At 45.5% G+C, this 24782-nt stretch overlaps 1 protein-coding gene across 1 annotated transcript in view; it reads left to right on the top strand.

The window, feature by feature from the left end:
• The window catches only part of Nxn (nucleoredoxin), a 138925-nt gene that overhangs the window by 11394 nt on the left and 102749 nt on the right, over positions 1-24782 (top strand). The window lies entirely within an intron of this gene.

Below are 24782 nucleotides of genomic sequence, written 5' to 3' on the forward strand. Positions count from 1 at the left end.
GAACGCTTCTGTCCCTTTCTCATGGTGGTCAGTAACCCCTGGATGAAAGGATATTTCTTAGCCTCTATAGCTGAGAAGTGTGGTGTGCACTGTTTTGAGGCCTAATGGTTTTCTACCACTCCACTCTGCTGTGCTGTGTGTTTGAACTTTGGACTAGGGTGGGCTGTCCCTCAGAGTGACATCACAGCCACCAGCAGCTCTGGGTTTCCTTTTCATCCCCTCAGAACCCTAGCAGAAGGAAGCAAGTTTGGTTACCCTCCATCCAGCACTGGTCACTAAGGCCAGGATGTCTAATACCCTGATTGGCTAAGTATGAGTTCCATCCACAGCTGATTGGCCCAGAGGCTGTGGCCAATTTGGGTGTGTTCTCAGAGAAAGTATGCCTAGCAGATAGCTGGCTGTGCCAGGACATTTTCTGGTGATCACATACTACCTCTCAAGAAACCTGTTCTGGCTTTAGCCATCCTCTCCCAGATGACCTCCTGGTTTCAGAACCACAGGCAACAGCTATCCAGTGGTGGCTCATGCCTTTAATCACAGCACTCAGGAGGCAAAGGCAGGCAGATCTTTAGTTCAAGGCCAGCCTGGTTTATAGAGTTCTAGGACAGCCAGGGTTATACACAAAAACCCTGTCTCAAACTACAAAAGAAATACAGGCAAACACAGGGGTAAGCTGATCACATCACCCCTTGTTCCAGATCTTTCTAGACTTACCTGAGCATGCAATGCATTTACCCACCAGCCTGACATCCCTCTCTCTTCTTTCCCCTTTCTTTTTTTTTTGTGTGTTTATGTGTGTGATGTATGTGTCTGTGGAACACACACGTGTGTGTGTGGGTGCATGTATGTGTGTGGGTCCCTAGGAAGATGTTGATTACTGTCTGCCTTACTCCTTTGACACAGGATCTCTCACAGAACCTAGAGCGAGACTGGCGCCTGACCTTCCCCCCACCCCAAACCTCTTGTCTCTGACCTGTATAGCACTAAGGTGATAGATATGTGCCCCCCCCCCCCCGCAGCTTTTTGCTTGGGTGCTTAGGATTTGAACCCAAGTGAGTATACTTGTGCAATAATGCTCATACCCACTGAGCAATCTCCCCCACTCTTGCATTTACTCTCCTGATGTCACATCTCACTGGGTTGACACACTGATCTTTTAGTCAAAAACCAGAATTCCAGTCTTCTCTACCAGTCTGATGACTAGACAGATGAGGACAGAATCCCAGTTCTCAGACCTCTCATTTTCAAGAGTCAGTTTAGATGTGGGCGGGTTACATTCTGTTGAGATCATTTTGTATGCTGAGGTGTCCACTACGCGTTTGAATTATGTGTGATCCTCCTGACCTTTATCCAGGGGTTAATATATGTTGACTAAGCCTGGGTGGTAGCGCCCCCCCCCCAGGCAATGAGACCCCTCCAGGGTAATTACAGCCCGTTACTTTTTCAGTCAGCCCACTTCTCCCTTGGTTAGCATGTTCAATATGGCAGAACTCAGGAGTTCTTTACTCTTTCTCTCTTCAGGAAAGATGGTGTGAAAGGGCTTATACTGTTAACCACACTTGCTCCTGAGCGATCTCTTCTTGACCTGAATAAGCTGTAGGATCCTGAGGGTCATCCCATGAGCTCTCCAGTCTGCGGTTTGCAGGATCTGTACCTTGGAAAGCCAGTGCTCCTTCTAACTGTTGCTGTGGGTCACAACAATGGCTGCTGATATTATCACACTTTTCCTTCCTCTTGGCTAAAATCCCACCGTAAAGGAGCAGGATTGCTGTGTGGAGGGCATGCTGGTACATTTGCTTCCTGTGGAGGACATTGTAGCCAAGTCCATGTACTCTTGTCAGTTGGCAGGTAGCTGAGGGTGCTCCATGTCCAGAGCCCAGAGCCCGTGCTGTCTGAGGGCCACGTGACTATACTGAGTGCCTTGTCCCAACTCCAGCAGCCCCCTTCACCTGCTTATTAGTGCCCTGACAGAGCTTGAGGGAGTCTTTTCCTCACTGTCTCCTCCCCAGCATGAGAGTCCTACTGGCTAATTAAGTGTGGCATTCACTTTCAGAATTAGTCAATTTATAGACAGACCTAGAAAGATTTGTTTTTCTTGCTCTTTTTTTAATAAATAATTTTTAAAAATTTATTACTATATACATTGTTCTGTCTGCATGTATCCCTGCAGGCCAGAAGAGGGTACCATGTCTCATCATGGATGGTTGTGAGACATCATGTGGTTGCTGGGAATTGAACTCAGGACCTCTGGAAGAGCAGCCAGTGCTCTTAACCTCTGAGCCATCTCTCCAGCCCAAGATTTGTTTTTCTTAATATTTGACTTTGTAGGACAAATCAGTCCATTTGTTTTAAGAATTTTATCTTATTTTGAAAAGGATTTATTTTCTACCTAACTATATTTGCCCCTTTATTATTGCCCATATAATTCCAGCATTTGGGAAATGGAGGCAGAAGGAACGAGAATTCAAGGCCATTGTGAGCTATTTAACAAAACCTTTTCCCTAAAACAAAAACAACAACAACAAAAAGATTTCACACAAATCTCTTAGATCTGGCACAGTTTGGCATGGAAGATTCCTGACTGTTCACATGTTAGGCCTGGGGATGAGTTAGAATTAAGTACCCCAAAGCTCTTTCGGGGAGAAATGAAGTTTCCTCAGTTTGCACAAGGTCCCCAGATCCCACACTTAGACGAGCTGTTCTAAGCTTGTACAAATGTTCTTAAGAGTAAAGTACTACTTAATACCACTTGGACGCAGTGCTTTTCTCTAGGATTTAGGAAACGTCTGCATTTGCAGAGAGCGGCAGCACACTAGGTTTGCAGTGTTCTGCTTGCAGCAAATCCAGTGCGTGCTCCCCAGAGCCAAATTCACTACTTTCAGGCCAGTATAGATCCCTACAAGCAAGACCCAGTGTGCCTTCACAAGGAAGGCAGGGCTTGCCTGTCAGTATCCAGCACAAATAACAGGTTTTCTGCTGACCGGGGACATGAAAGGCACTTAGAGCCCTTGATTTAGTATATGAAATCTTTCCCATTTGCAAGGGAAGTTTCTTTTCTTTTCTTTTTTACTTGTTTTTTTTTTTTTTTTTTTTTTTTTTTTTTTTGAGACAGGGTTTCTCTGTGAAACAGCCCTGGCTGTCCTGGAAGTCACTCTGTAGACCAGGCTGGCTTTGAACTCACAGAGATCCACCTGCCTCTGCCTCCTGATTGCTGGCATTAAAGGCGTGCACCACCATGCCTGGCCCTTAGAGACATAGCTTTCTCTTTAATTTTTATTATTTTATTATTTATTATTTAATTGTGTGCTTGGGGAGGAAGATGTGCACATGAGTACAAGTGCCCACTAAAGTCAGAGATGTGAGATCCCCTGGAGCTGGGGTTACAGGCAGTTGTAAGCTGCCTAATGTGGATGTAAGGAATTGAATTCAGATCCTTGGGAAGAGCAGTATGTGTTCTTAACCACTGAGCCATCTCTCCAGCCCCAAATTTCAGTTTCAGACCATAAAATAATCCTCTTCCCCAAAATAACCCATGATAATAGTGTTTTGTACTCTTCCAGAAAAAAATTATGTGTGTGTGTGTATATTTCATATAGAAATGTGTACTTTTTAAAAAAGATTTATTTGTTTATTATATGTACAGTGTTCTGTCTGCACACCAGAAGGGGACACTAGATCTCATTACAGGTGGTTGTGGGTCACCATGTGGTTTCTGGGAATTGAACTCGAGACCTCTGGAAGTGCAGCCTGTGCTCTTAACCTCTGAGCCATCTCTCCTAGTCCAGAAATGTGTGCTTAAGTGCTTATTGCACAATGGATTTAGCATTTGAAATCAATTTGCTTTCTTGACGGGTAGTACATTAAAAACTTCTGGTCTTGGAATGTGACTTAGTGATAGACTACTTGGCTGAAATGCCCCAAACCCTGAGTTCAGTTCATCCTCAGCACCACACAAATGATGATGATGATGGCACATAAAATCTGTATTAAATACAACAACAATAGCATTAATCACAATTCAAATAAAAGGAGAGCATGCAGGAAAAAATCTCAACTGTCATTGCAGACCATAGACTGACTCTCCTATGACCACTAACATGATCAGAGTACATCTCTTCAGTGGCATTTGAACATCTGCAAATATGTATATGTGCACATGGCTATCCTATACATACTTTTAAGTTCCCATTTAATATTAATTTATTTATTTAGAGACAGGCTCTCACTATGCTTCCTATATCAGCCTAGAACTTACTATGCAGTACCAGACTGGCCTTGAACCCACGGAGATCTGCCTGCCTCTTTCTTCAGAATGCCGGGATTAAAGGTGTTACTAGCACACCCAGCTATTATAATTTTTGACTTCACTAACAGGTGGTCGATGGAGACAAAAAAAAAAAAAAAAAAAGAGTCCTGTGTAACTAACTTGTGTAACTTTGTATGATCTTTGGCACAGACTTACACATGAACTTAAGCATACAAAATCCCAGGACCACACTGTGCTTGGAAGTAAAAGCTCTGGCATGGCATGTTCCCCTGGTGCAGTGGCTGGAGCCCTTGGAAGACAGTTTTTCACTCCTCCATGAGAGGCCCTCTCCCGGATAGACACAAAGCGGTGAAATTCCCACTGCCCATTTGGATAAGTTCAGAAGTTCATTTTCTAAAGCTGGCAGTCATCTTTCCTTCTAGAAGCGTTCTGATTAATCCAAGAACAAAAGATTTCCCCATGCTGGGCATTTGTATTATGCCTGGCCTTTTGTGGTAACTACTATCAGGTAGCTTGTATTTAATCCAGATTTTATGTGCTGAAGTGTACTGTATTTTCAGAAAACCCAACACCCCTCACATCTGAAGACCTGAAACAGGAAAACGAAGGGGCAGTTCTTTTCATTATTGAAGGCTGTTGGCTTTAGGGTCTGGTGTTCATAGTGTTATGTCTTCCATTTAGAGCCCCTCTCCCCTGCTGTCTTGGGAATGCATCTGTTGCTTTGAGAAAAATGTACAAGGGTAACATCAAAGGCCTCTCACGGAAGATTGAGCATCTTCCCCTTTCCTCAGAACATTCCTTATTCTCTTCTGCATGAAGTAGCTGAGAAAAGCTAAAATTAATTTTCTTATGGGTCATGTAGTTAGGTTGCTTATGAAGGAACAAAAGGGTCGCTCTGGGAGTGTTTGTTAAACAGATAGAGACGAGCAGTTATGAAAGGTGAAATTTGCAAAGATCCAGTGAGTCATGAAGTGGAGCGTGCGCAGCAAGCATGAGAACCTGAATCCATGCCCCCAGCACCCCTGTAACTGCTGGGCTGGGTGGCCCATGCCTGTTGGCTTAAGAACGGGAAGAGTTAGTGTCCATTTAGGTTTGGTCCTGAATGTAGCCTGCAGCACAGAATAAATGGGCCTGGCACTCACTCACCTCAACCTGCTCTAATCCCAGGACAACAGCGTTCCTCTGTAAACAACAGAAAGACATTAAAAACACTCCAAATGATCACTAGCCTCAGAGTAGCTCCATATGTCACCATACCTCAGAATGGTGTGGAACAGGCTTTGCTGAACCTGAGGGCTAGCAATACTTCTGTTGTGTGCAAAGAAGCAGGATCCCAAATTACATACATAGCATGATTTCAGCATAGCATTAAGCAGATACATTAAAAAAAAAAAAAAGATTGAAATAAATATGCCAGCTTGATCATGGTTAAGACAGTGGTGTCTCTGATTTCCAGATGTTTTGAATAGGATCAGTTTTATGATTAAAAAAAAAATCCACAGTTGTGGAGTAAATAAAAGTGTCTCTTGCTGGAAAGAGCTTGCATCTTAGCTTGGCTGGAGTATTTGCTCCATCCATTCATTAGCGGCTGAGGAGCCATGGTCATCCTTGCCTCTTAACATAGGGACTGCAGGGTTTGGGGAGCCCCAGCTTGAAGCCAGGGACTTCAAGAAAGCCTTCTGGAAAGAATAACTTGAAAGTGACCTTTTCAAATGAGTGGGCGGGTAGTCCAGTGGATTAAGAAGGAAAGATGTCCCAGATATAAATAACCACGTGGGAATGGAGGAGAAAGCCAAGAAGAGAAGGTTCATCTGATCGGGTAGAGAATGTAAATGTGGGGCGGAGGAGGTGACGTGATTTGGAGACTGCTGAGTGACATGGCTATCGGCCATCTGTGGGGACAGTTTCACCTTGTTAAGGAAGCATCAGCTCCTTTGTCAGATCATCTGGAAATACATTTGGTGAGGTGTGATTTTGTGGATGATGACGCTCAGAAGTAGGTGGCAGTGGTCCTTGTTCAAGGTCTCTCAGGTTTAGTTTTGGGTTTGGAGTGAGAAAGGTCTAAATTGCAGACATGCCACAGAATGCTTTTTGGACCGAGGCGACCAAACTCCAGGACTGGGGTGATGGCTCAGTGGACAAAGTGCTTGCTGTGCAAGCGTGAGAATCTTGAGTTCAGATCCCCATCACCCAGCCGAAGCTCAGTTTAGTGCTGCACTCGGTAACATCAGTGGGGCAGAGACAGGCAGATTTCTGGAGCTCCTTGGCCAGTTGTTGAGACACTCCCCTACCCCCATACACAGAATCAGAGACCAAACTCAAACCAGTGAACCTCAATCAGGGCCAGATTGCAGGAATGCTTTTTTGTTGGTTTCAAGACAGCGTTTCCCTGTGTAGCCTGACTACAGTAGAACTCACTTTGTGGACCAGGCTATAGTATAGCATCTAACTCACAGAGATCCATCTGCCTCTGCTTCCCAAGTGCTAGGATTAAAGGTATGTACCGCTGCCTGGCTAGGGATGCATTTTTTTTTTTTTTTTAAATAAATGTACTTGGAGTGTAATGAAGGCACTGTGTTAGTTGATCCTATTCATTAAATAAAGCAAATGAAATACTTTTTAAAAATTGGTGTATGTGATGGTGTATTAGAAGACAACTCAATGTAGTCTGCTCTCCCCTTCCTCCTTAAGTAGATTCTGTTGTCCAAGGCACTTAGAGTTTAGTTGGGGAGATAATGCATGCATGGAATATATATATATATATATATGTGTGTGTGTGTGTGTGTGTGTGTATGTGTATGTATATATATGTATATATGTGTGTGTATACATATATATATATTATGTGTATGCTATATATACATAATATACATTCTGTTAGTGTTTATGTATTGGTTCAAGTAAAGATGCAGTTAGCAGCAGAAGCCTCAAGAACCCAGAGTTATCTGAGAAGCCACTGTCCCTTAGAACCTCACCTGTGTCTCCTCCTCTTTAGCTTTGAGGGCTCAGTCAAGTTACTTTCATCTTTTTCATTCCTAGTTCCTACCTTGTTGGGTTGCTGTGGTGGTGTGAGCCCATGAGAAATATAAAAGCCTTCCTGCTGTGCTTGCCACCACAACACTTGGTCAGGTGGTGGTGACTGCTGCTTTGTTCTTCTAGACTAGGAAGTGTCCTGCCCTTGGGGACCCTATGCCTCCTCATTATGTCCTTATTTGACTCATTTGTGTTGTGTTCATGATCTTACCTGTCCCCACCCCACCCCTGGGGGGGGGGAGGGAGGTGTTCCTGTGTATCCCTGGCTGGCCTGAAACTCCATCAGTGGACCAGACTGGCTTGAACTCACAGAGATCCGCCTGCCTCTGCTTCTTGAGTGCTGGGAGTAAAGGTGAGCACCACCACCCGGCATTAATAAATACTTGTCACAAGTATTTGTTGAAATAAAGTATGAAGAATTTGGACTGGTGTTTAAGGACCAGCAGGGCTAAAGTGGAAAGAGGAAATGGAATCTCAGAACTGAGTATGGTATGTGTATAGTCCCAGCTACTTGGAAAGCTAAGGCAGGAGGATTACTTGAGTTCATAGTTTGAGACCTGAGCAGCATACAACATAGACTTCATGTTGGGGGAGAGGAGTGAGTTTCAAAGTTTCACAGCACGGACTCATCTGATTATTTATGTTTAATCACATAAACAAGTTTATGGTATTGGGCGATGTGACTATTGAATGCCACCTTGGAAGCTGTTGAGGGCTGTGTAGAAATCGTCTACATTTACCAGCGAGGAAACTGAGGCTCCGAGGAGATGAGGCTCTGGTTCTTCTTCGTGTCTTCTCAGTGGTGTTGCTTAGCATCTGTTCTAATAGACCTTAAAAAGTCCGCCCAGTATCTGCGAGCCGTTGCCAAATTTTATTTTGTTCATAGGCTAGAGAGGTAAGCGCGCTGAAAAGAGGGGATGCCACAGTGCTGTTTTCCCATGTGAGGGTGTGTGTCCTGGTCTCTAGCAAAAGGGACACTCTCCTGGTCCCAGGATCCTGCTCCTGTGGCAGGCCAGGGGCAGGCTGGGGACATAGGTCAGACCTCCTATGTGGAAAGCCTCAAGTGGCTGTAACTTGTGTAGAGAAAACAAACGAGTTTTGTTTCCGTTCTACACAGCGGGCACACGGTTCTCTGGGGCAGAGCTCCAGCTGAAATGAGTGAAATGTAAAGCAGGAATGGAAAAAGAGACAGCTGTCCCACTGTGAGTCCAAAGTGTCAGAGAGAAGAAATTCCACTCAGATGGCCCAGTGGCCGCGGTATATTTTTTCCTGTTGGCCCCTCAGGAAGGGAGAGGATGCGCTATCCTGCTGCCTGTCCAGGCAGTTAGCACCCTTCCCGTGTTGTGTTGAGAGATAGCTGTGACCCAAGAGAGCCCTTGGCACTAGTCCCCGAGCCTGAGGTCATGGGAACTTGGCCTGTTGCTTTCAGGAGGTCTTTCCAACCTGAGCAGGAACACAGGAAAACAGGAATTTAACACATCGTAAGCCTGAGCTTAGGCCTTTGAAAGGGGGACTTGGGGGTCACACCTGTGACTTTGTGGGGGTGGGAATACAGATGTTCCGAAACTTAGGAGTTCAAATGCATTCCAAAAGCCAGTTATTATTTTATTTTTAGATAGATAAGGTCTTATGTAACCCAGGCTGGCCTCAAACTTGCCATATAGCTAAGTATAACCTGTAACTTCTATTTTTCTACCTCCGCTTCCAAAGTGCTGGGATTACAGATGTGTAGCCCGGTTTATGTAGTGCTAGGAGTCAAACTCAGAGTTTCATGTATATCAGGCAAGCACTCTACCAACCAAGCTACATCCCTACCTCCTTAAAACTAGCTGTTTATTTTTAAGAATTTATTTTTGGGCCAGGCATGCCTTTAATCCCAGCACTTGGGAGGCAGAGGTAGGAGAATCTCTGAGTTGAAGCCCAGCCTGGTCAACATAGTGAGTTCCAGGACAGCCAGGCTATGTAGAGATCTTGTCTCAACACCCTCCCTGATTCTTTTTAATTGCGCGCGCGCACACGTGTGTGTGTGTGTGTGTGTGTGTGTGTGTGTGTGTGTGTGTGTGTGTGTGTGTACGGGAGTGTCTATACCCGCAGAGGCTAGAGGTGTTACATTCCACTGGAGTTGGAATTACAGATGGTTGTAAGCCACCGTATGGTGCTGGGAACCAGGTTTTGGTCCCCTAGAGGAACAGTGAGTACTCTTAATCTCTAAGCCATCTCTCCTGCCCTGCAGTGAGTTCTTATCCATTGCTTATCTTGGTGTAGTTTCATATACTCAATGAAACCCTAATACACCTCTTAGGAGTATGACTTGAAGTTTGCTGGACAAAGAGGGAGTAGAGTGTGAAGCCACAAGACCGAATGTGGCTGTGATTGTCTCCCACCAGGAGACATACATACATAGATAGGCACAGTCATCTCCCTCCTTTTGGATTCTTTAAAATGGGCACCGATTCCTTATGAAGTAATAATTAGGGCCTACCAGTTTGCCATTTGATATCCATACAGGTTAATAGTGTTGCATAGTGTACAGCTGGAGAGTTCTAACGGGTTTATTATTGTGTAGGATGAAATCACACAAAAGCTTATCCTTGTCATGTGTTTATGAGAGATGGTACTCAAGGGGGCCGGGGGAGAGGCTGGTGTGCTGCATCTGAGATAGCTTGTCCTGCTTATATCTGTGATAGAGTCCAGAACATCTCTTGAGTTAGAGCGCACCATTATCATTAATGTTATCACTCATTGAGCTCCCACTAGGTTCCAGGGACCCTGTTACTAGGTGCTGCTTATTGACTCCTTTCAACAGTTCATGGAGTAGGTACAGTGATCCTTCCTTAGCCATACTTTTGCTTTACATGGTTTCAGTTACTCGCGGTCAGCTGTGGTCTGAAAATACTAAATGGAAAATTTCACAGATAGACAATTTGTTCGTTTTAAATCACATGCTAGGGGGCCAAGGATATAGCTTAGTGGTGGAGTGCTTGCCAAGCATGCTTGAAGCCCTAGGTTCAATTCCCACCAAACAAAACAGAAATTACATGCTGTGTGTCTGATAAAAATCTCACATTGTGCTTCTCTGCCCAGCATGTGACTCATCCTTTGAGCAGTGTATCCATGCTGTGTATGCTACCTGCCTTAAGTCCAGTTAGTAGCCTTCTTGGTTATTAGAACTGAACAGCTGTTTTGCTGCTTCCCCACTATATTCAAATAATTCACAATGCTGGACAGAAGTAGTGGTACAAAGGAGAGGATCAGGGCAACTCACATAATCTACATACCAATGAAGGATTAGGCACTTTGTGTGGCTTCAGGCTAGAGTCCCCAGATGTACCCTCTGTGGTTGAGGGACCTACAGAAACACATATAAAACAGGTTATCTACCCACCAATTGATGACAGCATTGCAAGTAGAGCTCCCAGGACCCTAACCCTGAGCATCCCCTAGAATCAGTGCTCCAGCATTTGCTAATTTACTTTATGGTTGGTTGCAGCTGCTTTTCAAGCTAACTACTGTGAATTAGGACAGTACTTATGTTCTCCTTTGTACATGTGGATGCTAGGTAACTGGCTTGAGTGTGGAACTAGATTTTCACACTCCCCCCCCACCCCCCGCCACCCCCGCAAAGCCAGTCTCTGCATCCCACAGTGTGCTGTGTTCTGTGCTGTAATCACTCCCACACCCAGGCTTCCATGCCTTTCTTTGTCCAGGGCTCAGCACTACACCCAAACTGCATCGATTTCTTTTTCTGTTTTTCTTATGGCTTCCCACATTATGAACTGTGAAACCAGGGTACACTTGACTGTCGTTGAACCTGGCACGTCTGTTGTGTAAAATCCTTGCAAACAGTGATTTAGCTAATACTTTTCGTGGATACCTGGTTAGGTTTCTATGAGCTCTACTCAGTGGTGTTTTTTTTTTTTTTTTTTTTTTTTTTTTTTTTTTGAGACAGGGTTTCTCTGTATGCTTTGGAGCCTGTCCTGGAACTAGCTCTGTAGACCAGGCTGGCCTCCATCTCACAGAGATCCGCCTGCCTCTGCCTCCTGAGTGCTGGGCTCTACTCAGTGTTTACATTGGCTGCTCAACTCTAACATTGTCTCATGTGTGCTTCTCTTTGGATACTTTTACATTTGTATGTTTCACTAACATAAAAATTAACTAGTATAAATTTATATTCCTACTTAATTTAAATTATTCATATGTATGTAATTTATTAATACTGAGCTGAGCTCATAGCCAACAGCAATATAGTTCATGATTGAACAAAACTTATCTATGGGGCCAGTGAGATGACTCAGAGGTACAGGCCCTTGCTGTGCAAGCCTGACTGCCTAAATTTAATCCCTGGAATCCATGGAAAGGAAGTAGGAGAGAACAGACCTTACAAGGTTTTCCTTTGAGCTTCACCTGAGTACAGTGGCACATTCCCCTCCATAGACATTAAGTACACATTACCGGCTAATTAATTAGTGGCTAAGTGGGGAAGATGTGGGTGGGAGGTAAAGGGTGAAGGGATGTTAGGGCTTGGGACTGTGTCCTCATGAGGGCCATTGATGAGGATAGGTGTCATGAGGGCCATTGATGAGAGTAGATAGGTGTTAGCAATGTGCAGAGTGGACTCAAGCCATACTATCCAGTATGGTAGCTACAAGCCAAGCATGGCTCTTGAGTACTTTGCAAGGTGGCCAGTTGTGATTGGGGTGTGCTGTGATAATTGCATACTAGACATCAAAGATTCAGTGTGAGAATAAGAATATAAAATAACTCATTAATAGTTTTAATGTTAATTACATGTTGAAGTGATAATCTTGGGAACTCTTAAGTAAATTCCAGTTCTAAGAGAGGTTTCCTTCCATTTCTTTCTTTTTTATTTTATTTTATTCTGGTTGTTTTGAGTCAGGGTTTCTCTGTGTAGCCCTGGCTGTCCTGGAACTCACTCAGTAGACCAAGCTGACCTGGAACTCTCATCTACCTCTGCCTCCTGAGTGCTAGGATTAAAGGTTTGAGTCACTACCACCACCCAGCTTTTATTATTATTATTATTATTATTATTATTATTATTATTATATTTTAATTTTTAAATGAGACAGCATCTTGCTTGCTATGTAACCCAGGCTGGCTTTGAGTTCATAATTCTCCTGCCTTAGCCTTCTGAGTGCTGGAATTGTAGACATTATTCCTGGCTACTTTCTAATTTTTGTTTTGTTGTGTTTTTCGAGTCAGGGTTTCTTTGTGTAGCCCTGGCTTTCCCAGAACTAGCCCTGGTTTTTAGTTTTTTGTTTGTTTTTGAGTCTTGGGTAGCTCTTATTGGTCTCTAGCTGAAGATGAACTTGAACTTTTGGTCTTTCTGTCTCTGTTGCTAGGGTTATAGGGATGGATTACCACATTTGGTTTATGCAGTGCTGGGGATCGGAACCCACAGCCTCGTGCATGCTAAGCAAGCAGTCTAGCCACCAAGCTACATTCCCAGTCTCCTAGAGCAGTCTTTATACTTATTACTGTTAGTAAAACATCTGGGGTATTGTTTGTACTCTGCCAGGTACACCTCTAAAGCTTCACAGGGTGCCTCCCTGCTTTACAGATGCAAACACTGAGACAGAGAACCATAGCATGCCTTGCTGAGAGTCATCTAGTCAGTAGCACCTGTGGCTCTAACTTCTATCTATTCCAGTTTGGTAGTTTGACTTGAACTTTTTTGGCAAGCCCGAGACGTGCCCTGGCAAGAAGTAACTGCCTGGAGTTTCTCAGACCATAGAAACAAAACAAACCAGAAGCTACCCTTCTCAGAGCTGGCCTTGAGGGAGTTCTGGTGATGGATGGTGAGTTGTGGAGGATTCTGCATTCCAGGGGGCTGAGGTCAGAGGCATGCATGTGAGTGAGCTGTAGGGCCTAGCCTTCCAGTGTTCAGCCTGGCTCCTGCGCCCAGGGTTCGACCCTCTGCATGTTGGCACCTTCTTGCTTGAGTGTTCTGTGCCCGTGTTTTTCAGCTTCTTATCCTTTCTGCCCTGGCAGCCATTTCTACTGACAAGTCCTCGGTTCCCCAAGTAAGGGGAACCCCTTTGCCCACCCTTCTGACCCAGTTTAGGCCCTGCTGGAAGGAATGCCCCTGCCCCCCATCAGCCTGTCCAGACTCCTGCCTGAGGTTTTACAGTGTGCGGCCACTTCCATACATGGAAGAAGCTTGCCAGCTTGCAGAAGAGCTTGCAGAGAGAGGCTGTTTCACCACAGCTGACAACCACTCGGCTTACATGTTTAAAAAATGTATTGATCGTAAAAGGCCCCAGCTCTCACAACACGTGTCTGTAAAAAGGAGAACTGTGCTATCTCAGAGTGCAGGCCGTAAGCTAGGCCTGAATACTGAGTTTCCTAATTACCTGCAGCTTGGGTTTCTAGAAAGATCTGCTGATGTGAGAGGCCTTTTGGAGGGAAGGTGTGTGTGTGTGTGTGTGTGTGTGTGTGTGTGTGTGTGTGTGTGTGTGTGTGTGTGTGGTATCATGCATATACTTTCTTCCTGCAGTGCTGGGGATGGAACCCAGAGCCCTCCACATGCTAGGCCAGTTCTTTAACACTGAGGCACATCCCAGTCCATTGGTGTCCTTTTGTTTTTTTGATTTGATAAAAAGAAAAGAAAATCCGAGTGCCCAGCCAGAGTGCCATATGGCATGAAATGAAATGGCCACACCAGCGCAAACCCTGGCCCGTGTCTTAATGTATGTAGACCGTGAAATTGCTAAGAAGTGTCTCTTTTGATGCACTGGACTAGGGTTTGTCTGAGTTTCGTTTGCTTTTGGTCCCCAAGGGATCAAAGGCGGTCTCTGTAGAACCTTGTAGAACCTTGCAGTACTTCACAGCAAGAGATCGTAAAGTAGCTTGGGAAACTCAGTGCCAAGTGTGTATGTACCATGACACTGAGGCAGGGGAGAAGTTTGAGGGTAGCCTGGGCTACATGCTTAGACGTACTACACCACCCCTAGCTTAGAAAAAGAAAAAGAAAAAAATAATAATGTGGATTTCTTATGCTGCTGTGTTTACTGGTTAGAACCAGGGCACTACCAGCCTGGTGCCAGATCCTTCACCATGCCATCTGGTTCTTGCTCCCAGTGCCATCTTGGGTGCAGTTCCTGGGGACATCATTTTCTGTCTAGCGGCTCACAGCTAGTTAATGGTGATCTCTGAGCTTCATTAGAGTGGAATCTGAATTATTTAAAAGCCATCACTCAAGACTGTAAAATTCTGGAAGCACACGATGAACTCTGCTTTAGGTGGGGGGGTGGGGGTGGGCAGAGACTCCTGCTAGCCTGACTTGGTTCTTTCAGTCCGAGGTCCACTCAGACACCAGCAGCAGTCTTTGCCTCGATAAGATCTTGAAAAGAAAACCATACCTACTAGGCCTTGGTGATTTATTTTGAGCTTAAAATAGCAAACCTTAAACTCCATCTCTCTGCCTGCTCCCTTCCCCCCACCGGATCCTTTCTTTAATTGTATAAAAAGATTCTGAAATTCTTCCTTGATTCTTCCTGCCTCCGGGGAAAGGGTGAAGCTACCAGCTTTACTGTGGGATGTTGATCTGAATTCCCCCTCTTGCTCCTTCTCTAGTTAAAAGATTTCCCACTGTGACAGGTGTGGATTGAGGGGCCTTGGGTTTGTAAGGCAGGTGGGCTTACCTCCTGAGTTAAAAAGGGTTCTTTTCAGGAACCCTGTTTGTTTATTTCTTTTCTTTCTTTACTTTTTTTTTTTTTTTTTAAGGAAATGACTTCTCAAGCATCATGCTGTCCGCAACCACTGGTTGTTTTAACTTTAAGCAGGGCCCTGATACTGGGGGGCAGATTACCCCTGGCTCTAGAGGCTCCCCATCACGGAAGCTGCAGGCCAAATGGCCGTGATCACAGGGTATAGTGGCTTGGATGCCTAAACTGAAGGATGGATTATGTCTGCCTGTCAGAACCCTGGTGGCCACAACCAGGCTGAGTCTTTCAGACTGGCCAGGGGTTGGAAGCCCTGCGGGGTAACTACTCCTTTCCAGATTTGGTGAGGGAAGTGGACCATGGCCAAGGAGGCCAGTGGAGGGAAGATGAAGCTGCCACCATTTGCTGTTTCTAACACTTCTGTGGGGAAGGAATACCACTCTGTGGCTCTCTGCCACAGAGCGCAGGGGGAGAGGTGGGGCGCCAGGCTGGGACCCTGCTGTTTCCTGTAAGCACTTACTCTGATGGGAATATCAGTTGTGAATTTCCACCCGGACTGAGAGTTAGTGTACCCTGGGGAGCTGTTACAACACACATCCCCAGGCCGCTGCTTCAGCCTGGAACACAGCTTGGCACTGCAGAGTGGTGGGCACCACTAGAGCAGGTCTGCCTGTGATGCTTGCACACAGTCTCCTAGCAGTCCTAAGCAGTCATCTCCTGTGTCCAGGAGGCTCCTTCACACATGGGAGCTGGGCTCAGTGGTCCCGATGATTTCCTGTGTGAATGTGTTTCTGCTTGCTGCTGTAGGCACAGGTGCTTCCTGATCTAGAGCAGGGCCACAGCAATGAGGGATGATGGGAGTAACTATGCAAATGAGTATAAGCCAAGGGGCTCTGCCTTTCCTTGACTTGGGTGTCCTTGTTTTGCCTAAAGCCTCATGGTACCAGCTGTCCTCACACAGCTCTGGAGGGAAGTGATGTTGAACTGGTTATTTTTGCAGTCACTCTGACAAATGTTGGAGCCAGGATTTGAACTCTGGTCCTGAAGCAGTGCTGAACTGTCTAATTGACAAAGGCTGTCATTAGAGGCACCTTCGCCAGGCAGTGGTGGTGCACACCTTTAATCCCAGCACTCAGGATGCAGAGGCAGGAGGATCTCTGAGTTTGAGGCCAGCCTGGTCTATAGAGCGAGTTCCAGGAACAGGCTCCAAAGGTACAGAAAGAAACCCTGTCTTGAAAAACCAGAAACCAAAAGAAAAGAAAAGAAAGGAAGAGAAAAGAAAAGAGAGATACCTTCTATGCTAGGCACAGGGACAAGAGGTACTTTGTGTACACAGTCTCACTTATCACAAGGGTCCTAATGGAGTTAGCATTAGCCCCATTCTACAGAGAGGAAAACTGAGGCTCAGAGAGATTAAGAGGTATACCCACTGAGCTATGGTGGAATCACAGGGCTGTGGGTCTTCCCTCCATATCTTGTTCTTTTTCCCCAGGCACTACCATGTTTGGTGAGGAGCATGGTAGAGGTGTTTTCAAGAAGTAAATGTGGCAACTGGAAAGATGGTGAAATGGTTAAGGGTTCTTCCAGGGGACCTGAGTTCAGTTCCTAGCACCCATGTCATGCAACTCATAATGTCTGTAGCTCCAGTGCCAGGAGGTCTGATGCCCTTTTCAGGCCTTTGTGGGAATGTGCACCATGTTTATACATACAGAGACCGACACATACATATAATCATTTTTTTTTTTTTTAATTGTTGAAAGAAAAAGAATCAGAGATTTGGCTTCTGTTTTGGAGGGATTTCTCAGCCAGGCTGTAGAAGAGAGGGGGAGAAAGGTAAATTGTGTTGCAGGCAATGAGTATACCAGCCAGACCCTTGTCCAAGGAAGCTCAGCAAAGTGGCTCAAAGGCTCAGTTCCCTAAAGATGGCTGCTGTATGGCCTGGATGTTCCGTCATAGGCTCCTGAGCTGGTGACTTGATCCACATTGTTGCAGAACTAGGAGGTGGCAGAACCTTCAAGAGGTGGCTCCTAATAGAAGGTAATCAGACAGTGGGAATATAGCTCAGGACAGGGATTGCCATAGTCTTGTGAGTGTGAGACCATGCCTGCCTTTGACCACTTCTCCATGTAGCTGTTTCCTTTTCTGCTTCTCCACCATGCTGGGATTGGGGGTGGGGTATCATCTGTATGCATTTGCCTGATCTTGAACTATAAACCTTTTCTTTGTAAAGAACCCAGCCTCGGGTATTTTGTTATGGCAACAGAAATTGGATGAATACAATGGCCTCCTGAACTTTCAAGCTCTTAGAATCCATCAGCTCCTTGTTTTTCACTTAGACCAACTCCTTCAACACATACCATCTCTCCCTACCCTAGGGAGTGTCCCTGGCAGCAAAGAAAGAGCTCTTTGAACAGCCACCAGGGTGAAAACAGCCGAGGTCTCAGGACCCCAAGGACATTTCCAGCCTGTGGTTTGCTGGCCTAACTTAAAGGAGCTCCTGATTGGCTGATCATTGCTGATAGATTAATGTTTCTGTGCAAAGGCAGAATTGCCACAATTCAAGTGAGAGAGTCACTTGCAGACACTGTGGGAAGAGTTGCTAGGATAGCTGTGTGCTGGTCCCAATCCTTAGGGGGAGGTTAAAGGTATGGAAACCTCCACCCTTGATATATACTCATGTTTGAAGGGCGTAACCACCACCACCACCTCCTCCTCTTCCTCCTCTTTTTAAAGACAGAGTTACATGTATGCCAGGCTGGCCTTGAACTGCTGTATCTTCAGGATGACCTTACATTTCTGACCATCCTGCCAAGTTGGTCTGTGTAGTGCTGGAGATGGAATCCAGGGCCTCAGGCATGTTAGGCAAGCTCTCTATTCACACCCCAGCCCAGGGGTTTAACTTCTAAGGACACTCTTGTCCGTTCTGCAGGGTTTCTTTAAAGACCCACTAGTGACCACAAGGCCAACATTAAGGGACTGTGGGCATTTGACACAGGTCCGTGTGTGCTTATGAAACAGGGCAGTGGCTCTTCCACAAGACACACGCTGTCTTTCTATTACTGTAATTATTTCTGGAAGCAGACATCCTTTTTAGTGTATCTTCTGTTGTCTAACTTTTGAGAGAGACCTGGGAATAAAAAGCAGCTCACTTGTTCAGCTCTCTTCTGGCAAACTCATTAGTGTGTCAGTCAGGAGGTGGCAGGAGTGTGGTCTGCGGTAGGCTAATGGGGGTTCTCCGTCCCCAGGAGAAGCTCATGGGAGTGCAGATATGGAATGGTGTAATCTTCCTCCACGCTTTCCTTCCTTTTTACTTGTTTGTGTGTGCACTGTAAGCATCTGCAAGTGGATGAGAGTGTTCGAGAACGACTTCAGCAAGTGGATGAGAGTGTTCGAGAACGACTTCAGCCGCTCTTCTACTTTATTTGAGACAGGATTTGGGTTTTTTTCTTTCTTTTTTTTTTTTCTGTTGTATTTGCCAGGGTGACAGGGGTGTGAACTTCTAAGACTTTTCTGCCTCCCCCTTTCATTTTCCCAAGGAGATTTGGGATTGCAACTGCTTATGCCATGTGTCTGGCCTTTCTGGGATCTGGGGATTCGAACTCAGGTACTCAGGCTTTCGCGGCAAGCGAAACAACCCTGAACTATCCTCCCCCCCACCAGCCCTCTGAGGAAAAGTCTATGAGATGTGATATCTGATTTGTGCATGTTTCATTGTTCACCAAATAGCATGTTTAAGGTCCCAGCTTGTTCGTTGGGTGGCCTGTTGCTCGTTGTGGCCTTAAACACTACCTCTGTGTTTGTACCTGGTAATCTAGGTGCCTATGGAGGTTTGCACAGAAAGGCAGAAACAGTTTAGAGTCAGGTGTGGCTTCCCGGGGATTGGGCTTGCTTACAGAGCCCAGGCTCAGCCTGGTTAGATGGCTTTGGCCGGCAGGATGGGTTAGAAAGAGGGATAGAGCCACAGCTCCTGGAGTTCTCTGGTGAACCCTTTGGGCGTCTGACAGCATTTTAGAAAAGCCAACTTCTGTTTTAGACCCACTTTTCTCCTCCTTGAGTGTTCCACAGTTGGCAGGCATTGTTACTGCTGATGTAAAGTATCGCCCCAGTGCAGGCTGGTGGGAATGGCAGCACAGACTCTGATAGCTGTAATTTTTAAACTCTTGACCTCTGCCCGAACTTTTCTGGAGTTTTCTATTGTTTAGTGTCTAAGAGTGAAGAATGGTAGGAGTCTTAAAACGGAGGTTGGGATCTTTGAGGTCAAAATGAGAGAAGGGGTTCTCGCCACACTCAACCAGCCCGTGGACTGTTTGAAAGCTGGTGGCTTGCCCAAGATGGGAGAGAAAAGCTCTGCGCCCTTTAGCTATTTGCAACAAACAACAAATGAAAACAATGTTTCTGGTCCATTGCCATCTATACAACTGGAAGAATCCTCCTGTGTTTAAGGCTGAAGCAGGAGACAGGCGAGGGGGACCATGGCCTCTTTGTGGCACGGGTGAGGCATCTGCAGCTGATTGGAGGACAGACAGCACAGGATTGACTGTACACCTCAAGCTTTGGAGTCAGAAATGTATGTGACCCCTTGAACTTATGGCTCATAAGGATGGCATGTGAATGAGAGTGAGTTACCTTGCCACTTTCAAGGTCTATTTGTTTGCTTGTTGTTTGTTTGTTTATTTAGAGGCTGGTCTTGAACTCACACAGACCCACCTGCCTCTGCCTCCCAAGTTCTGGGATCAAAGCTGTGTGCCGCTGCGGCCAGCTTCCTTTCTTTATTCTTTAAGGAAGTGTAAGCAAACTATATAGCTTGTGAAGTTGTATGTGTATAATTTTCAGGTGAGTAGATAACTGAATTAAAAGATTTGTTTGAAGGAGCCAGTCATAGTGGCACACATCTATAATCAGCACTAAGGAGGCAGAGGCAGGAGGGACGTGAGTTTCAGGAAAGTGTTGGCTACACTTTCCATTAAATAAAAAAAAAAAAAATGGCATAATATACGTGGCATAGTTTAACCAATTTTCATCTTCTTGTTCCCTCAGGCTGGTTTTGAACTTGCAGTCCTCTGAAGTCTCCTTTGCTGGTATTGGAGGCATATCCAGCGTAGCTGACCCCTCCTTAGCACAGTTCAGGGGCATCTGTAGCTGCCACCACTGTCAACCCCAGTGTGTTTTCATCATAGTAACGGAGAGCCTTTACTTGTTACAACAGGGATTTACCATTGTCCTCTGTGCTGGCAATCGCCACTTTCTATACACATGAATTTGACTGCACTCACAACCTTGGAAACGTGAAAGCTCACACTACTTGTCTTTCTATGTTTGGCTTATGTTACTTCAAAGTTTATGTTGGAATGTGTGTCAGAATTCCCTCTTGATGGCTAAGTAGTATTCCATTGTGCCTCCAAGATGCAGTAAGTATCCTTATCTGCTATCTGTTGATATAGTATGGAGCTGACTTCTTTCTCCAGTTCTGGGGATCAAACCTTGATCTTTGTGTGTGTGCTAGACAGGAACTCTGCTGCTGCGGAGCACATCTCCTTTCGTCCTAAAAGAAACAAGGTTGCTTTGTGGATTTGTGAATTCTATTTTTCTGTGTGGTTACGCATTTTTAAAAATTTATTATTTATCTTTAATGGAAGCATCTTAGAGATTCTTCAGAAAGCTTTTTTAGATTTATTTCTTTTACTCTGTGTATGTGAGTGTTTTGCCTACATGTATGTGTGACTACCACCTGCATGCCTGGTGCCCACAGAAGCCAGAAGAGGCAGTGAGATCCCCTTCAATTCGAGTTGCAGATGTCTCTAAGCCCCCATGTGGGTGCTGGGAATGGAACCTGGGTCCTCTGCAAGAGCACCAAGTGCTCTCAACTGCTGAGCTGTCTCTCCAACCCCACTTATGAATTCTCCACAGGGAATTAACTAAAACAACTGTTAATGATCATCTTCTGAGGAAGGAGCTTGGACTTAATGACAAGGTGTGATCACCAGTGTCTGAGACTGGACCAGGCAGTGAGGAGGGCAAGAGGAAGGCAAGGAGGAGAAGAGGCTTGCAGAGAGAGGGGCAGTTACTGTAGACCCTGCCTGGGCATCTTTGAAGCCTTGTGAGCTCAGGACCCTGTGGCTGGTACATTCCCATGGAGCCTCCCTTTCCCTATCTGCTCCTTCTCTTGGATGTCTTTGGAGTTGGATTGTTAATGTAGGTAGTTAATAACAGCTGCTCAGTGGGTCCTTTCACACAGACAAGTACAAGAGATGTAAAATCTGCAAACATTTTAGTTAAGAGAGAATTATGGTGCTGGAGAAGAAGCTAACCCTAATATTTACCTTTAGGAATTGACAGGTTATTTTACAGCAGTGAAGTATGTTGCCTCAGATCAGGGAGGATGGGGCTAGATCGGCTAACTCTGGAGTAAATCCCCAGGGTGGGGCAGACATACTGTGGATTTACAGCTCTGTCCTCAGTCCTGTGTAAGGTTCTGAAGAGCCTTCTGGGGTTGTCAAGTGAGACAGGCTGTAAGGGGCCATCCCACGTGGGGAGGGGATTGGTCCAGGCACAGCTTCATGAGGAAAGTTGCCTTTGGTTTCCATCCAGTTGATTTTCCATAGACCTGTTGTATTTTAAAGTGGCCCCAGGATCTTTCCCACTTAATTTTTTTTTTTAACCAAAACATTTATTAGGATATTTGCCTTTAAAAAAAAAAAACAAAAAACTAACATTGGTATAACTTACATAATGCCTTTAATCCTAGCACTTGGGAGGCAGAGACAGGAGGATCTCTGAGTTTGTGGTAAGACTGGACAATACAGCGAGTTCCAGTCCATGGTGAGACCCCCATCTCAATACAAACAAACAAACAAACAAACCCAAACATTAACATTGGGTCACTGAGGAAAATTGAAACACACACACACACCACAGTGACCCCATTAGAGGTAAAGCATCCTTAGCTTTTCTTTACATTTGATGACCATGCCCATCTTATAGGCACGGACTGTATTTTGATCATGCTTCCGTGTAAGTCTATATTCTTCTGAAAGACGCTCTCTGATGGCAACATGTTGTTTCATCACACTTGCACTATGACTTATTTAATAATTCTCTGTGAAGGAAGACTAAAGCCAGTTTCAGACTTTGCTGCCTGCAGTCATCAGAGAAGTTACAAACATTTATGTATTCTTTATGTATGCCTTCAGTGGCGAGGGTAAGTTCCTAGAAGAATTGCCACAGCACACATGCATTTGGACATAGCTCAGGGGTAGAGGGTTTGCCTAGCATGAACAAGGCCCTGGGATTGATCCTAGCGCTGGGAAAAAAGATGATTTTGATACTGCTTTCCTTCCTCCTCGGAGTGTTGACTCTTGCATAGGGTTATTACTGTTGTTGCTTGGTCATGCTAGGCAGAAACTCTGTCTCTGAGTTATATACCCCAGCCTCAACTACATTTTTATGTCTATTTGCCATTATTTCCTCATTTTATTTGGATGATGATGATTATTATTATTATTTTAAGCTTACAAGCAAGCATACATTTTCCCAAATTTTCTGACCACATTTTGCTTTTGTTTTGACTGTTTCTCAGGGCTTCGTGCTCTTCATTGTTTTTTCTTGAGAAAGTCTTGTCAGGTCCTCCGTCTGTCCACGGGCAGAGCATGTATCTTCTTTGTCCTACTCCACCTTGGTGCCCACAGACTTTTTTTTCAGTTTCTTGTTTGTTTTTCAAGACAGGGTTTCTCTGTAGCTTTGGAACCTGTCCTGGAATTCACCCTGTAGACCAGGCTGACCTCAAACTCACAGAGATCCACCTGCCTCTGCCTGCCGAGTGCTGGGACTAAAGGTGTGCACCATCACCACACAGCTTTCTTTCAGAACTTTATTGGTTAGTATACACTCATGTCACCACCTTAGCTCCTCAGATTCTGATGGGACTGTGTGTGCGTGCGTGCGTGCGTGCGTGCGTGCATATGTGTGTGTCCTGGCAGGACAAATCTGTGCTCTCTCTTCTGTGTTTGTGGGAGCTGCTGAGATAAGGCCATGTTAAATCTCCCTACTGACCGTAAGCTGTGACTGTGACCACGTGCCTGCTTGTCACATGGAAAGAGGCTCTTAGCCCATCTGTGGCCACATTACTCCCCTGTGCCCATCCTACACTTTCAAATACTGCTTGCAAGAGCAGGAGCACTGGGAGAGTGAGTGCCTGCCCCAGCGAGTCTGGTCTTCCTGTGCTTGCCCTTCCACATCAGGGGACATTAGTGGGGCCCTCCTGGGGTCTCTGCACTCAGACTACATACATGGGTGCAATACTCTGCAGGGCCCTTCTAATCACGGCCCGGTAACTTTAAAATCTGGCCCCAGCGACGCCAGTTTTATCTAGCAGCAATCCCCTTTTCTTCCTCATGTCCTTAAACCAAGTGCAAGGCTTCTGGGTTATTATTTATCGAGGAGCGACCAACCCATAAGCCAGTGCTGGATACCTCTGGCTTTTTCCGCTGGATGCAGCATTTTTCTTCCCTGGCTGTCCTGTCACTAAGTGCTGCTCTGGGCTGTGTGATGACTTCAAAGCTGTTTCCTGCTGTCCTTAAACTAAAACTAAAACGAGAGACATTTCTGAGCTCTTTAAATAATAATAGTGGTAATAATAATAATAAATAGGAAGAATAAAGTGCCCTGTGGCTTCTCAGCTTTTCATGTGGCTTCTAGCGCTCCCCCACCAGTGTGACCTGTTCTGAGGCTGCCAGCTTTCCTTCCTTTGATGTCTGTCTCCAGGATACCTTCCTGGAATCTGTGCTGAGGACAGGGAAATTGCTGCCTGGATATCCCAGATCAGAAAGGAGGGGTGGGGGACCCCAGGAACTTTGTGGGTATGTGCTGAGGGAAGTCAGGCTGAACTGGCAGTGAGCGAGTGTCCTTCCTGATCGTGGGGACAATTTCTTCTCTCTGTTTCACCCATTTCCCTTTAGGTTGCTGTTCACATTCAGGGCGTGGAGATGAGCGCCCAGTGGCCTTGAGGTGGTCCTTGTCTCCGAGGTTCTCAAAGCAGCTTGTGGGTGATGTGCATGTGGACTCCTCCGTTTGCTCTGGCCACTTCCTTCTTGGGATGATTTCAGTTCTGCCTCCTGTCCTTTCAGGTTTTCATACATTACGGAGACTTTGATATACAGATTGAATACTACTTCTTGCTTGAAAAGCTTAGGCCTGGAAATGTCTCAGGGTTCTGTTTGTTTGGAATCTGGAAATATTTTCATAGACTTTGCTGCTTGGATATCCCAGATCAGAAAACCCCAAATTCTAAATACTCCAAAAGCTAAAACTTCACCAATCCTAGAAAGGAGATGCCCATAAATATTTAGGATTTCAGGTTTTCTTATTAGAGATCTGCCATCATTTGTGTGTGTGTGTGTGTGTGTGTGTGTGTGTGTGTGTGTGTGTGTGTGGTGTATGTACATGTGGGGAATGTATTTACAAATGTGTGGTGTTTTATGATATATGTACACGATGTGTGTGTGCAGGTACATGAGGTTGCTAGAGGAGGACATTGGTGTCCTGCTCTATGATTCTGTCTTCTTCCCTTGGAACACAATCTTTCAGTGAACTTGGAGCTGAGCTGGCAGCCAGCAGGCCCTGGGAGTCCTCTTGTCTCTCTGTCCCCCACCTCCCCAGTGTTAAGGTTCCAAGTGTAGCAGGACCAGGCCTGGATGTTTACATGGGTTCTGGGGAGTCACACTCAGGACCTCTTGCATGCACAGCCAGCCCTCTCACCTGCCAAGCCATCTCCCCAGTCCCAGTATGCTGTTTGATATTCACAT

The sequence above is a fragment of the Phodopus roborovskii genome, unplaced genomic scaffold (assembly GCF_943737965.1).
Source record: "Phodopus roborovskii unplaced genomic scaffold, PHOROB, whole genome shotgun sequence".
NCBI classification, from domain to species: domain Eukaryota; kingdom Metazoa; phylum Chordata; class Mammalia; order Rodentia; family Cricetidae; genus Phodopus; species Phodopus roborovskii.